Source organism: Triticum urartu, chromosome 4A (assembly GCF_056163025.1).
Source record: "Triticum urartu cultivar PI428250 chromosome 4A, HENAU_Tu73, whole genome shotgun sequence".
In the NCBI taxonomy this organism is placed as follows: domain Eukaryota; kingdom Viridiplantae; phylum Streptophyta; class Magnoliopsida; order Poales; family Poaceae; genus Triticum; species Triticum urartu.
In genome coordinates, this window is record NC_141876.1 from 360,273,612 (window position 1) to 360,292,247 (window position 18,636).

Here is an 18,636-nt window from a genome sequence, read left to right on the forward strand (position 1 = left end):
TGTACGTCTGGTTGGAGCAGCTAGGTATTTAAACCTGAGGACACACAGTCCCGGATACACAGTCCTCACCGTATTCTCCTTGAGCTAAGGTCACACAGACCTCGCCCAATCACTCGTGGTAAGTCTTCAGGTGACTTCTGAACCTTCACAAACTTGGTCACTCGGCGATCCACAATTCCTCTTGGATGCTCTAGACCTTTACGCCTAACCGTCTGGAAAAAGCACAGTCTTCAAAGGTAACAAGCGTCGGATCCATGCAGGATCAATCTCTTCAGTGATGCTCAATCACTTGGGGTTAGTAGGTGTTTGGGTTTGGGTTTTCCTCATGATGATTTTCACTCAAAGTCCTCGGAGGATGGGATGCTCTCAAATGACAAGTGTCAGTTTCTCTTGAAGCAGCCAACCAGCTAGTGGTTGTAGGGGGCAGCTATTTATAGCCTAGGGAGCAGCCAGACATGATAAGACATAAATGCCCTTTAATGATATGATCGTTAGGTGGGTAGATATTTTGGGACAGCTGGCACAAGACACAGCAACGGTTGGAAATTTGAGTATCAAATTCCTCAGGGCTATCATGTTCCTCACTGTGTAGGCAATCCGCACTGGCGAATTCCTAACTCCTCAGTCAGAAAAAATTCCTCAGAAACCAGAGGAACTTCGTCTCTGTCACTGAAGAATATGACTGAACTGTATGAGATTTCCAATGGCTTCACTCGAAGGGATTGGTAGGTGTAGGATTTTGAGTTGAGCATCACATGGAAATTTTTCCTTAGTATTTCCTCGACCCCCTTTAACAGTACGGTGTTTCCTATGACTCAAGAAAGAGAAAATGAAACTAAGAAAACAAAAGTCTTCATGCTTCATGTTCCTCGAATGAATACCAAGTCTTCAGGATTGCACCAATTTCTTCACTTTCAAAGTCTTCAGAAAGTCTTCAGCCGAAGAACTTTATTTTTAGGGGTCGACTTTCTCTGTAAATATCAAACTCCTCATAGACTTATAGACCTATGTACACTCAAAAACACATTAGTCCCTTAACCTATAAGTCTTCAATACACCAAAATCACTAAGGGGCACTAGATGCACTTACACCTTCTCGTACAGTGACTTCAGCGCCACGTTGGACCTCTTCTCAAGAAGCGAAAAGGCCTCGCGGTCTTCAGCCAGGACCTTCGCCTTGGCATCAAGCTCAGCCTCCCTCGTCTTCACCTTTTGCTCCAGTTCCTCCAGTCGGCTGCGCTCCACGGCCTGCGCCTTCGTCAGCTCCCCTAGATCAGCATCATGGCCCTTGATGGCATCCTCGCGAGCCTTCATCTCCTCCTCCTTCGATGCGCGGTCGCATGTTGCTTCTACGCGCTCATCGCGCAGCCTCTTCACCTCACCCTCTAGCTCTCGGCAATGGCTGCGGGCGGCCTCAGCGTCCTTCAGCGCCGCCTCACGGTCGGCCGCAGCTTTGGCGGCGGCCTGCTTCTCCTTCTCGGAGGCCGCCGCGGCCTGGCTCAGCGACGCTCGAACGGCCGAGTCGGAGTGAAGCCAGCCTGAGGCCAGCTCCAGGCGCCCGGCCACTAGGTACAGGTCCGCGCCCGGGAGGTCTTCCCGTAGCTTGGCCATCCCCGAGAAGACACGCTCAAAGGCTGCAGAGGGGGCAGAAGAATTCGGGGCTATAGGAGCAGCTGGAGTAGGAGGCGACATCGTTACCAGAGCCTGGAAGATCGAGGGCTCCGGTGCCCTTGGGACCTCGTCAGCAAAGATAGGTGCCGATACTTCTGGAGCCAGTGGGGCTACGGGGGCTGGTTCATCCTGCCGATGCTCTTCTTGGCCTCGCGGGGGTGACCGGGCTGGGGCGATGCGGTTGCCGTCGCCTCTCTTCTCTGAAGAGGGGGGCACGACCGCGGCATCCCCCTTCCTCTTCTTCGCTGACGACTCCAGCCTGATCGACCAGGCAGTTGTCAGAAAACATCAAGTATAAGTAGAAACAAGACGAAGCTCAAAGCACTTACGGATCCACCGCGACATAGTCTGCCCTCTGCTTGGTGAGCCTGAAACCCGAAAGCGTCGGGGCCTGAGGAGTGGGCACACGGGCTCCGGGAGCAGAAGACGGCACAACAGAAGGACCGGAGCCGGCTCCAAGCGATGCCACATCGGAGGCAGCATCTCGGAAGACCAGCGATGATCTACCCCTTGTCGGGATGAGGGGTAACTCCCTCACCTCCTGGCGGGCGACGACCTCGGCGGCGTCTGGCAGGGCGTGGAGGATGTCGGCCTTGCTCAAGGGGGAGTTCTCCCCCGTTCCCTCGGGGATCTCCTCTGAGTCCTCCTCCTCCTCTCCCTCCTCGTGGGACTCGTCAGAAGACACCTCCACCGGCTTTGGCGTCGTGGAGGCCGCAGCGAGCGCAGGCGGCACCAGCCCACGCACGTCAAAGGTTGGCCTGGAAGCAATGAGTTGCTCCCAATCCTTGCGATGGAACAAAGGAATAAAAGCGCTCGGCGGGTACTCTTGGTTGTCCCCAACCAATAGACGCAGAATTGCAGTCAGCTCGTCATTGGGCAGGGCCACCGGGCTCAGACGAACCTTGTCTTCTTCACCTCCAAGATTCCACAAGGGACACGTGCGCGCCTGGAGTAGAGCAACGCGCAGCGTCAAGAATTCCCTCAGAAGCATGACCCCAGTCACCTTGGCCGCCTTCGCGTTTCCCGGCCTCAAATCAGTCTTCATCTACTCAAGCACCGACGATGCCCGCTCGTCAGTGAGCTCAACACGAGACCACCCCTTGTCAGACCGGGGCGCCTCCATCGGCAGTTCCAAGCGTGGATGGACGCACTTGGCACCCATCATGACCCATTTGGCCCTGATGTTGTCAACCCTCTTCCCGGTGTTCGAGATCGAGTTGGCCTGGCTGACTGCGATGAAGTTGGCGCACTTGGAGATATGGCCACCGATGACACGGAGGAAGAAGAAGTGGCGCAGCAGTGCCACGGACGGCATCACGCCCAGGTACGCCTCGCAATAGTAGGCGAAGATAGACAAGAGAAGAACGGAGTTGGGATGGAGATGCAGCGCCTGCAACCCGAAGTGGTCGAGGACCTCGAAAAAGAAATCAGAAAAGGGGGGAACCAACCCGGCGGCGATGCTGCTCGTGAAGAAAGGGAAGAAGGTGCTTCCCTGAGGCTCTGGTTCATCGGAGGCAAGACGGAGCTCCGTCTTCCCCCTCTCATTGCTCGCCCCCGCCGTCAGCAAGTGCGTAGCGGCAAGGTTCTTCTCCGTGACATTGGGCGCATCGAGGGCTGGCTCGAACCAAGCCAGCACTGAGGAGGACTTGACCTTGCTCGACGCCATTGGTCGTTGACGCGGAGCATAGTTGAAGCGGATCTGGAAGTTCCGGCAGCAAGAAGCGAGAAAGGGGATCTGGAGCAAGGCGGGAAAGAAGCAATGAAGGCAAGCGATGACCACACCAGCCTTTTTGTCAAGTCGGGCAGTTGCCGAGGCAGCGTGGGGAAGAGGAGACACCCACGTCCAATCAACCGCCACGCGTCAACCAAGGTCGCAGGCTTTGGGGGCCCGCGGCGCTCCGTGCTTCACCCTTTGGCTCCGCCTCAAAGCCAAGCCCGAGAGCGCCTTGGGCCCGGGGGCTATTATCGGCGTCCTGGGAACGGGGGTCCCTAGACTTGCCTGCCTGCGGCCCATGGCGTGGCTGGGCTGGCAGGTCTGTACGGCCCATCTTCATCGACAAGGCATTCAAGACCCTCGCGAGGGGCCAAGCCTCGCGAAGCGGACGACGCAAAACCTCCTCAGGAGCGGCCTCGCCAGGCAGTCTCGTGAGGGGCGGAGACATCAAGGCAGGGCAAACCTCGTGAGGTCCTGGTGACGTGAGCCATGATGATCGAGACCAGGCGGGCGCCAGCGCACGCAGTGTCCTTGTTTCCTCCTTGGTGCCAAGGGGGCAAGCGCAGGCGTGGAGTACCGAGCCATTAGGCAAAGGTTTCCATATTGGTGCAGCAAGACCAAGACAAGAAGGACGGCAGGATGGAGGTCACCATGGAGCCCAAGACGGCATCACCACCAGAGCCTTTGGCAGGCGAAGACCTCCTTTTGTCAGGATAACTTGTACTAGTTGTCCCCTTTCGAATTGGCCGTTGTTGGCCCCCTTCCCGCTCAATATTTGGGGAGAGGACCAGGGCCTATATAAGTAGAACTAGCCACCATAGTGAGGGGAACCTGATCACAAGGAAGGGAACGAGAGACAAGTGAGGATCGGCCTCATCACAAGTCCGCAAAACGCAAGAACTCCTCAACCTCAGAAGGCGGTTCTTCCCCTTGTAACTGTTCTTCATCAGCCCAAGAGGCAATCCACCACCACCACACTGGAGTAGGATATTGCACCACAGCGGTGGCCCGAACCAGTATAAATCTTGTGTCTTTCTGTGTTGTGAGTTCGTTGAGTTTTTCTGCGAGATCTTAGAGAGCTAGGGCATGGTTCGATAGGGAGAAAACCTTCGTGCGAACCCTAGTGTTCGAACCTCAAGGGTTTGCCAGAACCCATGATCCGACAACCCTCCTGTTAAGAGAGTATTAACATAACTCTTCCGACTCAAAGCGGTTGCTACGACATTAGCCTTTCCTGGATGATGATGCAGCTTCAAATCATAGTCCTTTATGAGCTCCAACCATCTCCTTTGCCTGAGATTTAGCTCATTCCGAGTAAAAATGTACTTCAAACTCTTATGATCCGTGTACACATCACAATGGTTTCCAATAAGAAAATGTCTCCAGGTCTTGAGTGCATGTACTACGGCTGCTAACTCCAAATCATGCGTGGCATAATTCAACTCATGTGGTCGAAGTTGACGAGAGGCATACGAAACAACTCTTCCGTCTTGCATAAGTACACCTCCAAGTCCTAAGTGCGATGCGTCACAATACACTTGGAAATCCTTGCGTATATTTGCGAGAATTAGCACCGGGGCTGTAGTCAAACGTTTCTTCAACTCCTGAAAACTGGCCTCACATCCTTCTGTCCATTTGAACTTGGTGTCCTTCTTCAACAACTCCGTCATGGGCTTTGCAATCTTAGAGAAATTCTCTATAAATCTCCGATAATATCCTACGAGTCCAAGAAAACTACGGATTTCTCCAACTGTGGTGGGTGATAGCCAATCTATGACTGACTTAACCTTGGTGGGATCTACTACTATACCTTCTCCTGATATAACATGTCCAACGAATCCAACTTCCTTCAACCAAAACTCACATTTGCTGAAGTTGGCATACAACTGGTGTTCCCTGAGCTTCTCGAGAACTAAACACAAATGCTCCTTGTGTTCCTCTTCATTCTTCGAGTATACCAAAATATCATCAATGAACACCACGACAAACTTATCCACGAACTCCATGAACACATTATTCATCATACTCATGAAATAGGCAGGGGCATTAGTCAATCCAAATGACATAACTGTGTACTCGTATAGCCCGTACCTTGTGGTGAAAGTTGTCTTAGGTATATCCTATTCTCGGATCTTCAGCTGGTGGTATCTTGATCGTAGATCGATCTCGGAAAATACTTTAGCTCCCTGCAGCTAGTCAAACAAATCATTGATCATTGGCAGTGGGTACTTGTTCTTTATCGTCACTTCATTCAATGCATGATAGTCAACCACCATTCTCAGAGATTTATCCTTCTTCTCAACCAAGAGCACTGGGGCTCCCCATGGTGACGAGCTTCGTCGAATGTAACCTTTCTCCAATAACTCCTTAATTTGTTTCTTAATCTCCTCCAGATCATTTGCGGCTATCCAATATGGTCTCTTCGATATTGGTCCGGTGCCTGGCAACAGCTCTATCAAAAACTCAATGTCTCGATCCGGCGGCATGCCAGGTAGTTCCTCTAGAAATACATTCGGGTAATCCTTCACTACACGCACTTCTTCCTGAACAACTCCCGTGAGAGAATTTACGTGGGTCCTCTTTGGTGTATGCCTGGATACATACTTAATCATTTTTCCCTCCGGTGTGGTGAGTTAAATTGACTTACTGGCGCAATCGATGTTTACTCCATACATCGATAGCCAATCCATTCCTAGTATCACATCCAATCCTTGTGATTCCAGAATTATTAGGTCTGAGAGGAAAACATGCCTACCTATGGTTAATGGCACCTGAAAACATCATTGGCTTGCCATATGCTCCGCTCCTAGCGAGCTTGCTAACATAGGTGTCCTAAGAACTTTGGTGGGCAACTTATACTTATCCACAAATCCCCTTGAAATGTATGAATACGATGCACCAGTATCGAAAAGAATGAGAGCGGTAAATGACTTAACCAAAAACTTACCGATAACTGTGTCTGGCTGCTCTTCAACCTCCTCCACGTTAACGTGGTTCACTTGTCCCCTGTTGAAAGGGTTGGGCTTCTTCCTAGAGCTTCCATTGCCATTTCCATTCTTCGCTTCAGAACACTCAGTGGCATAGTGTCCAGTCTTCCCGCACTTAAAACAAGTAATGTGACTTAGGTCCTTCTTGGCGGGTGTGGCTGGGTTAGAGCGGTTCTGGTTACTGCCTGCCCCATTTCCGTTTCCATTCTTGGGACAACTGTGGTTATGCGTACTTCCTCCATTGTGGGTATGTCCTCCATGGTTATGGGTATATCCTCCCGACACTACAAAAAAATACACTTCCGTGATGATACGTGTTTGTCACCGTAGGTCGCTTTTTTGTCATGCATGTACATCCTTGACAAATTTATGAAAGAATCAAGATAGTCATACCTGTGTTGTCGTAGAAGTGTTCCATGACATTACCAAAATTATCATCACGGAAGTGTCCACTTCCATGGCGATAAATCGCGCGTCACAGAAGTGCTTTCGTCAAGGGTGACCGACACGTGCCATCCACCGTAACGGAACGCCGTTAAGCTATAGGGTCGGGTTTTGGATCCGAAAACCCGTTAACAGCCCCGACCAATGGGGATTTTCCACATGTAAAATCATCATTGGCTGGAGGAAACACGTGTCGGCTCACCGTTGGGACAGATGTCAACCACTCATTGGACGGAAGGTGCCTATGATACGTCGACACGTGGCACGGCCCAATAGAGGCCCATTCCTGTGAAAAGGCCGGCCCGTTTGACTTGGTCAAAAGCTGGCAGGCCGGCCCATGGAAAGCTTGTTAACGGTCTGTTCGAATATAGCCCATTTATAGCCCGCTAACCCAAGGCCCGTTACACCCTATCGGAATTAGGCCCAGTAGCATCATCTGGGCCATCCAATATGATTCCAGCCCGTTTTCACTTCTGGCCCATGTATGGCCCATGAAGTCTTTCGGCCCATATGAGGCCCTATGTAACTCTTGGCCTACTAATGGCCCGTGGTGAAACTGGGCCGTAATGAACAGTGTATCACTTTACACCCATTAACGGCACGTGGTGAAACTGGCCCGTAATGAATAGTGTATCACTTTATACCCATTAACGGCCCGTTATTCCGTTGGGCCGTTTCCAGCCCATGTTATCTTTCGGCCTTCTCAGAGCCCATTTATCCTTGGGCTCATTTCCAGCATTTATTTACTTACGGCCCGTTACTGTCATTTTCTGCTTGTGGGCCAAATTCAGCCCGTGGTTACAGTCGGCCCGTTTGTGGTTCGTTAATACGTTGGGCCGATTTCATGGCGTCATCAAATACGGCCTATTAATGATGGCCCGTTATGGTCGGCCCATGAACGGACGATTCCAACTGTAGCCCATTTATGGCCATAATGCGGTCTGTTTGGCCCATGTTTAGCCAATCGATTATACGGCCCATATAAGGCCCATTGAAAATACGGCCCGCAGAAGGCCCATTGTTTCTACGGCCCGTAGAAGGCCCATTGTTTCTACGGCCCGTAGATGGCCCATTGTTTCTACGGCCCATAGATGGCCCACTGTTTATACGACCAGTAGGAGGCCTAGTGTCACTACAGTAAATATTAGCCCATGGTTATTGTGGCCTAGTTTTAAAAATAGGTTATTGCAGCCACTAGCTAACCGCGGAAAAAGAACTGCAATGACTACAAGCAAACAAATAAATAGGACAACAAGGAAATAAATAAGCAAGCAACTAACGCTAGGCTATCACGGCTATTACACATATTACATCCACTGGGCATCAAAGTTCGCCACCAGTGCAAATATAGGGAACAAAGCAGCATATCATATACACTGGTTGTCAAAGTTGGCGACCAGCGCAAATAAACGCCGCAGCAAAACAAATCCAGAACTGAAACCACTTTAGAAGATCTGAAGAAACAATATCCGGGGTACCCATGATGCTGGCAAGATGCTTAGCAAGATTATTAACTTTCTCTTGTTTGGCGCTTAAATCCTCCAGCACTTGCTGTTGCACCAGAAAATATGCATCTGAATTCTGCAGGTACTTCCTCAGTCCTTCAGCTTCCTGTCGCAGCACATCTGATCGATGTCTTTCAACTTGAAGTTGAGACTCAAGAAGACGAACTGATTCAGGCAGCGAGTTCGAAGAGCTTGTGCCAGCAGTAGTGGCCAGTAACTCGAACACTACATCAAGACAGGACTTTTGGGTTCCCTCACTATCGTCAAGATAGTTTTTATCAGCTTTCTTGGAGACCTACAGGGATGTCTCACTATCTTGAACCTTATCTGCATTACTTCCTTTAACTTTGGATAACGCGGTACTGTTCTCCAATATTTTGTCCGCATTCTAAAAGAGAAACAAGCAGACACATCACATGTTTACCATGTTGTATATGAAACTCATTTTGGTAAATGAGTTCAGTAGTAAAGTGGATAGGATAACAACATGAAACAAACATATATCTATGTACCATGGTCACTTTATGGTCTATACCATTCTAGTTTTTGTTGCCAGATCAAGATAGAGACACAGATCAAATAATATTTGTTCAAGACAAAGCAGAATAGACAGAATATAAGTGTGGGTAACTATAGAGCAATAACAACACTTGTAATGTGCATGACATGAGAACATAACTATTTATTCAATTGAAACTGAAATCAACATAGAGCAGGTTACAACAACAAACTAGTTAAAGAAACAGGTTTAAAACATACCTGTTGCGCCATTGGAGTTTCAATTCCATCCTTCAAATTTGAAAATAGTTGGTATGAGTAAATACAGTCATGCAAGAGCAAAGGAGTATGAACCATAGCTACAGAACCTGACCTGAGAACAAATCTTCTTCTCCTTTAAGCGTTGAGTTGGGATTCGGAGTGGTGGTCCTCGTGCTTTGGGCACTGCAGTTCCCTTACTAACTGCTCATGTTTGGGTGCTCTGTGGTGGAGACGGTGTTGTGTCAACTGGAACTGGTTTACTATCTGCCGGGGTTGGGGTTAGAAGGGTGTAGCTGGTTCTTTGTCCAACTAGGTAGGGGTACAATCTGCGAGAGTCTGGGTTATGTGTGGTGGATCTGGTCCTTGGGCAAGTACAACCGTGGTTCTATCTGCATCAACTGGTAGCACTATCTTTTCTGAAGACCGTGTTGTTACTCCCTTAGATACTGCCATCACCCTCTCCAATTCAAATGGCTGATAAACAAGAAAAGTAATTGAAAGTATAGACATTGTATGATAGACAGGTGCAATGGATAGTGGGGAATAAAAGAGGGCATGAAATAATTCATATTTATGTTGTCTAACCAAACTGGATAGCATGACACAATTTCACATATATGATGGCTAACTAAACAGGATAGCATGACACAATTTCACATTATGATGGCTAACTAAAAAAGATGGAAAGACATAGTTCAAAATATGAGACTATGTAAACAGGATGACATGACATAACTATGTAATGTGTTTATTAAATAGGTTGGCATGCCATAATTCACATACATTCACGGATAGAATGCCATAATTCAAAATATGATGACTGTAAACACTAAGCAGGATGTGATGATATAACTAAATGATGTCTTTATTAAATGGGTTGTCATGCCATAATTCAGATAGATGATGTGTATGTACTATGTAAACATGATGGCATGATACAATTCAAATATATGATTTATATAGTAAGCAAGTAAGCAGATGGCAATCCATATATGATGTAAAAACTAAGCAATGCAAGACAACATGCATGACATGGGTAATATAACCCTGCCAAGTTTGAGCATAGACCTCAGGGGGAAAATAGGACTAGTCATCAGTCTCTGAATCCTCCTCTGAGGAGCTCTCTGTAACCAGCAAGATGTCTGCTTCAGCAGGTAGCATTGTCTTCTCTGAATACCTTGTTTTCATTCCAGATACTTCCATCACCGCTTCAAATGGCTGATGCACAGGAAGAGTAGTTGAATATACAAACGTTGTCGCCAAATGGAACACGTAATACAAAAAAATGATAGCATGATATAATTCACATACATGATGATTGGCTAAACAGCATGGCATTGCATAATTCACATATATAATGCCTTTGCAACAAGATAGCATTGTATAATTCACATATATAATGTCTTGCAACAAGATGGCAATGCATAATTCACATATATGGTAATTAGACACTGGATAGGTGGCATTCACACAAAGCATGTCTAAACTAATCAAATGACATAGCAATGCGAGACACCATACGCACGATATGAGCAACATAACCCTGCCAAGTTAGAGCATACACCTCAGGGGGAATAGGACTGGTCATCTATCTCTGAATCCTCCTTTGAGGAGCTATCCGTAACAAGCGAGATATGCGCTTTGTCAGATAGCATAATCTGCTCTGAAGACCTTGTTTTCACTCCAGAATTTGCCATCACCGTGTCAAATGGCTGATGCACACGAAGAGCAGTTGAATGTAATAACATTGTTGACAAATGTAATATGTAACGAAAAAAAGGATGGCCTGATATAATTTACATATAAGATGACTGGCTAAGCAGGATGGCATTGCAAAATTCACATATATGATGCCTGGCTAAACAAGATGGCGTTGCATAATTCACATAAACGATGAATAAACTAAACAGATGGCATTCGCACAAAGGATGTCTAAACTAAGCAGATGGCATATTTGATGTATAAAGTAAGCAATGCAAGACACCATATGCATGATATAACCAACATCAGCATGCCAAGTTAGAGCGAAGACCTCAGGGGGTAAATAGGAGTTGTCTTCTCCTTCTGAATCCCCCTCAGAACAGATATCTTCCTCTCGATTACAATCCGAAATGCATGGAGGGGGGCTGCCTTTGCGCCTACCATGGAGTGACATCTGCATGAAATTTTATTGCCACACAAGGCTCGTCTCTTTTGCTCTACATGTTCAGTTCCATTGTTTACAATAAATGTCATGCATAGGAATAAAACATAGTGAGATTATGTAAGGAGTGCATGCAGAAATTCAGAGTGATGGTAGCAACCTGTGGATAGACCCAAAACCAATAATAGCAGGCAGATAATGGCTTCAGTTAAAAAATACAGATAATGGCTTCTTTACTATTTGTTTCCCACCCAACATGAAACTCATAGTAGACACCGGAGATTAACCAGATAGTGGATAGATACTATTGATAGCGGCCCCGATATGTACCCCACAACCATTTAAAAACTCAAGTTTGACCATTAGTTTGGAGCTGACTCAGAGTCTAATCGGTGAAGAGGACGATAAAGTAGCATGTAATATTAAGCGATGCATAACGTAAGCAGACACGAAAGAGTGCGACCTCTCTTGCCGACCCGTGTAGTCCTCGAGGTCATCTGCTCGGTTGATGATGGTAGTGCAGTTTTCATGGCGGCCAGCGGCGGGGAAGAAGATCTGAGGCGGCGAAAGACAGTCTGGAGGCCGGATCCCTGTTGTGCTGGACCCTTCTGTCGTTGGAGCAGCTGAGCTGGGGTGGACGACGGCGCAGCAGGAGCGGGACAAACCACGCAAGGTTTTCTTTGACAACTATCTGTAAGAGAAGTAATTATGTAAGGGCTCATTTGAATTGGAGGATTACAACAATGCAGGGATAGGAAATAGACATGAATAGGATAGGAATGCACGTGCAAAATAGAGAATTTAAAAACACGGGATTTCTGCCAATCTGGGTGTTTGATTCACAACAATTGGAAGATCACAGGATGCAAAGAAGCATGGTGAGATTAAGTCAAACCACAAGAAAATGCACGGTTATAATGCTATTATGCTACTATCTCTTAGTCTTGTGCTTCATGAATAGGAATTTGAAAAGGAGGACAAGTGAAAATTAAAATTCCTACGTTTTTTCTTTCAAGGAGACACTAAAGGAACAAATCCGTGTGCTCAGTGGACAATATATATAACATGTAGAGTAAAAAAGAGATGCAACAAGTGTATAACCTATTTGGCGAAGCCATGTCAATCTCAGCGTGATTGGGTTGGCCGGTGAGGATGCTCCGGCTGAGTTGGCTGTCGGAGGAGGGGAAGAAGATCTTAGGCGTCTGGAGATGGAGCCCGAGGTACTGCTCCGCTGTGATGGACGGTTTCATCGTTGGAGCAGCTCCGGTGAGTTGTACGACGCCGAGGCTAAAGCAGGACAAGAGAGACAACGAACAACATTAAGCTGAGTGGAATTCTAATAGCATCTCCAATACATGACATAAAATACATAACCACAAAGTGCTAGATGTAAAATACATCAGCCGCTCATCTCTGAACTTAACTGTCGAAACTGAATTTAACTATCGAAAGTGAACTTAACTATCGAAACTGAACTTCACTGTCGAAACTGAATTTCGCTATCGAAACTGGACGCACTAGGAAGGTGAGGCTACACGTCGGTCGACTGACCTTTTCATCTCTGGTCAGTCAATTTTGCACCCGTTGGATACGAAATCAAGGGCCTGCGGTTCATCTTCAACCTCCACCCCCCTGAGCCGACCAAACAGCAGCCCCCCGCCGCCCGTGGTGTGCCGCCCTGCCCGCCCCGAAAACACTCCCCACCGCCGGTCCGCCGCCGCCCTGGCCATCCCTCTAGGCCCCCCCGTGCCAAGCTTTTTCTCCGGTGATCCCCACGCCACCACCCCGCCACCGCCGGCGACCACCGCCCCCATCCTGAACCCTAAGATAGATAGTGGGGTACCTCTCCGGCAAGCCCCCCTCCCCGCTGCGGCTGGTTCTTCCTTCACCCCGGCGGCATCAGAGTGAAGTGTAGCTAAATCGGAGCAGCATCGCAAGCAAGAGCAAGAGCGAGAGCAGCAGCGCGAGCAAGAGCAATAGCAAGAGCAGACCAGGCAGGGGACCGAGAGCAAGAGCAGAGCAGCAGCGCGAGTGAGAGCTAAAGCAGCAGCAGGTCCTACTGATGTGGACGTCGCCGCCGAGGGAGCGACGCCGTGGAGGAAGTGGCATGCGACGCCGCCGTGGATGGAGCCGCGCCGTGTCGGCTCGGGACCGAGCGCCGACAGCACCATGAGATCAAATCAAGAAGAAAATGCGGCGATTAGTGTACAACCTCTTTGGTGGCGTCGATTAGGCCGCAGCTTCATCCGAGGAAACAGTGATGATGATGCTCTTCCGGTGGTGCAGGTGAAGACGGCGGTGTGGGAATGGAGGTGGCGCGAAAGACGAGGGGAACATCGGGGCAGCTCCTTGGAGGTGGAGGACGGTGTGGCTGAACCGGCGGGACGATGAGATCGACGACGGATCCTCATCTGGTACGGTGGATGAGGGACGTCGAGGTGTTGTTGTGGACGACATCGTCGGGGAAGAGGCTCCGGCTAGGTGACGGACGAAGCAGCGTGTGGGGTTTCGTCACGGGTTTTCATGGCCTCGGTGTACGAATGGGTGGGCGGATGGGATGGCAATGGGGAACCATGTCTTAGAGACGCGCTTGTCCAAAATGTGGGGTAAGTTACGGAAGTACCCCCACCGATTTGAGGCGGTTCTTTCGGTTCAGGGGTACCACGGGCATTTCGCATGTCGGGATTTCACAGGAGGTGGGAGTTTTCGCGCGCGTTGTAATTTCGGAATAGCAAGGTGCGGGTTGACATGGAGGGAGTTGTCGGAGCACAATGAGACAAAGATATATCTTAAATATTTCGGGCTAACAAGGCGCGGGTTGAAATTTCCAGACAAGCCTAACGTGTACTGTACCAAATCAATGTGCCCTACAAATGTCATTCAAAACTTTGAATTCATGTTATGTTCAATTAAAATATTTCGCTACGTGTATAATGCATGGAACCTACTACTCAAATGAACGTTTTAGTGCATTCCAAACGTATATACTACCGCTTCAATATGAACTAAATTTGAATTCATTTCTCTATTTGAATAAGATCCACAGTAATGATTGTTGTGAAGTCAATGCATTTGAATTCATTTCTCTATTTTAATAAGATCTACAATCATCATTATTGTCAAGTTAAACCATCGTTTGTGTATTATCTTCACAGCACACCACATGATTAGTCTCGAGTTACATATGAACTATGTGTACTATATGAACTCGAACTAGATTTTTTGAATCCACTTTATTTTGATTTCAAATCACATTACATTTCTAGCTCTAGCTAGATCTTCATAATCTAAACCATGTCTCATATGTATAATGTGTTTATCACATTATGTATGGTGCCCCGCCCCATACGCAAGTATTTAGATGTGAGTTGCAAACACCACACATTACCACAAATTCAAATAAAATGTGAGAATGTTCGATATATAGTATTGTTTAGATTGTTCGATATTTAGTTGTAAGCTGCAAACGCCACACATTATCACAAATTCAAATAAAATGTGAGATTGTTTGATGTATAGTATGGTTTAGATTGTTCGGCATTTAGCTGTGAGTTGCAAACACCATGCATTATCACATTATGGTATAACATGTGCACAGCACGTGTATCACCGCTATATTCATGCATGCAATGTTTAAAACACTATGATCTCCTATTCAAATATATGAATCCGCTTTCATATCAAATTATGATCTTTGTTAGTCTCTTACACCCACACAATCCTCTAAACTTTGTAGCTACCACTAACTTTCTCTCGTGCATGCACACGCCCTCCTCGCCCTCCCCCTCCCTCGGCATTCTATCCACCGGGCACATTCATTTTTTTCTTTAGGTCGTCCTCCCAGAGTCTCCACAACTCCTTTCTGACACACAGCGATCGATAAACCTCTCCAGCGATGCCTGCCTACAACATACAAACACACCTTCAATCTCCTCCTTTATGTGTCCTTGCCTCGTGTCTCTCATATGGTCAGACACACGTGTAAACTCTCGCCCCTCTTTTCATCGCTCTCTCACAACCGCACACTCCTCCCCCTATCTAGCTAGTAGTTGGGCCTCTCGCACCACCTCCTAGCTCCATTCTCTCTGTCTATCCATCTCGCTGGGCCTTATTAGCCTCTAACAAATGGACGTACACCGACCGATCTGTCGCTATACATATAACTAGCTAGGTCCTTATAACTCGTTTTTACCCACACGTCAATCGATCTACCTCATTAGCTGTGTCTCTCCCTTCCTCCGACAAACAACAATTGATCTACCGATCTAGTTAGGTTTGCTTACCTAACACATGGTTCCCCTTCATCATCCATGGATGCGTCCCGATAGATCTATCATGCACAGGCACACACAGAAACACATCCCCACTCTTATTGATAACATTGTAGTTCCACCCTCAGTTTGTCAAGTAGGCCTCTCCCACCATCTTCGAGAAGCAACTCCATCACCCATCCAGCACTCTACCCCTCTCCCTCCCTCTCCCTCCCTCTCTCTCTCCTCTATCTCTCTCCCATCATATTTCCCGTCCTTCAGTTATGTATGGATGTCGACCGATCTCCCTCAAGACATAGCTGGGTCTCTCCTTATCAACACATATATGAGTCATTCTACCTCTATAGTTAGGCCTCTGCCTACCCCTCCCACCACCACCCTCCCCCCCCCCACACACACCCACCGATACATCGAGCGCTCTAGTCATGTCTCCCTGCCACACACAAACTTGAGGTGTGCCCTCTAACGTTCCGGTAGGCCAGTCGCCCTATATCTTTGACTTGTACACACACACAATTTTGATGGCTCTCTTCATCGATCTCGCACCCACCCACTTGATCCTCTCTTTGACTCTATCGATAGCTATGACCCCTTCCTCTCTTCTCGTGGATTGCCTGACCCTCTATGTATGATATGGATAGGCCTCCATTTCACACACATTGCATGCAAAATTTTGTTTGAGACATCATCGACACATATTCCCACAAATAATTCACGACATCAACCCCCCACCCCACCCCCACCCCAAAACAAAAAACACTCACGAACGCGGTTTGTATCTCTCATAGACACCCACGTAGGTGGGGAACGTGCACGAAGAGAAGAGGTGCATGCACGGCGCACGTACTCCCGTCTCTTTCCCAACCACACCCGCGCGGGTACACGGTGGAGCTCATTTCTATACGAAAAAGGCAGTCCACGTGGTAATTTGGCACGTGTACTGGTTGTCCACTTGGTGGAGGGAGGATCGTCTACCACGGGTGAACAAACAAATTGCGACTTGACGTGTTTTGTTAAAAAAAGAGGCAAACCATGTGGGGCCTACCTTAGAGGCAAGGCTCTATACACCGGAGTACTTTTGTTGTGTTCCGTCAACTCGCAGAACGAGGAGAAGCTTGCTTAGTACACCGTCTCCCCCGCCCACGGGCGCGGTGGCTCGCAGGATGAGGTGAAGCTTGCTTACTACGCCTTACGCCTGCTCCCTCGCCCATGCGCGCGGTGGCTCGCAGGACGAGGAGAAAAATTTACTACTCCCTCCGTTTACTCCTCGTCCCTACTACCTTGGTTATAGAGATTATATCATATTCTTTGGAATATATATGTCCTTTAGTAGATTTCAATATGAACTACTAGTACATACTCCAAACACTGATGTATATAGACGTATTTTAGAGTGTAGATTCACTCATCTTGCTCCGTATGTAGCACTCTCCCTCGCCCCTCGACCCTCACCCACGTGGTGGACCTGCAGCAATTCATTCGGTCTCATATAGCCAGAACGATATATAGCACTACCATTATTGCTCGACTTCCCTAAGAGGCGAAGAGCCAATCGCAAGGTCAATATTTTGGAGATGCCAAGTGCAAGGTTATAGGAGAACGAGTAGTAGGTGCCGCGTCATTTATAAATAAAGTTTTTTTCTTTAGTGGCATGTACGCAATATGATAGGTTCATATGGAGAGAAAAGGAGTACATAGTCAGGACGGGCTAGCCTACACGGTTGCTTGCTGGGGTTGCTCTCTTCACACTCTCTCGCACAAAATGACTGTGGCCACATCTCTAACATCCCGGCGGATCATGTCCGCTTGGGGAAGGGGTGGATGCTTAGTGTAGATGTGGTGGCCGTCGCCGACGGCAAAAACCCACTGTCGACACGTCCCGATCAGGAGTCCCCGCCGTTCTCTCTCACAAAGCCGGTGAGGTTGCCTTCGTCCCTTGCTCATAGACGCGACATGGGCAGTTGACGCCTCCCGCCGCCCTCCTCAAGGTTGAGCTACGTCCCTCAGGTACAACTCCCTTTACAGCCGGCTTGCACCACTGCTCCAGCTGCCCACATCACTCCATGTGGATATTTCTCTACTTCTTTGCCCTGCACATACCTCTACAGGCTTCTATGTACTATATTTGTGATGAGTTTATGTCTCATCAACTAGTCCCAGTAATCTTATTCTAATCACGCCTGTTCAATTTCTTTGCCGCAGGGATGCTCATCTTGATTTTGGTGAAACTGCACAAAATGATCCGATGGTCAAAAGGTTGCAAACTTCATTTATTAGGAAGCTCGAACGTTGCCAGCAAATTGAAGCCTGGTCAGGGTTCACGGTTCAAGGGCTAGGGACTGCATGGATCGTTTTTTTTCTTTAGCTGCCTCTGTTCCAAAATAAGTGTCAACTTTAGTAGTAGTACAACTTTGTACTAAAGTTTGCACAAAGTTGAGATACTTATTTTGGAACGGAGGAGTAGATATTTGCTATGATCTGTCAATCATTGAGATGCAATAGCATGCATGTTAGTCTCCTTTGTATTTGATGAAATGTTGCAACGGGCAACCTTGGATGCAAGATACATGTAACAGAAGCTGGAAGCTTCATAGCATTGTACAAATTTATCTCGCTGATAAATTACAGTATGTACTATACTAATACTTCCTTCGTTCCTAAATATAAGTCTTTGTAGAGATTTCACCATGAACCACATGCGGATGTATATAGATGCATTTTAAGTGTAGATTCATTCATTTTGTTCCGTATTTAGTGGAATCTCTACAAAGACTTATATCTACTAGTAATAGCTAGCCCCCACTACTAGGAATTCTCTATCCTCTCCTTGAGCCACGTCATCAAAATTGATGTAGCTGTTAGATGAAGTAAATCATTCCATAATAGCCGTCTGATCTTGACGTTGAGAGGCTCCGCACTAAGCCACATGCAAGCATGCAGAAATACCGTGCCACATGCATGTGAGTGGGTTTTAAATCACATCAACATGTCTGCATGCAAGCATGCACCAGTAGCATGCATGTAAGTGAGCTTTTAAGTCCCATTAACATGTCAAAAAGAAAAATATAATCCCATTATGCAGTAGGAGTTCAGGAGTTGGCTGATCTTTTTTCCTTACATGGGATGATCTAAATGATGATGG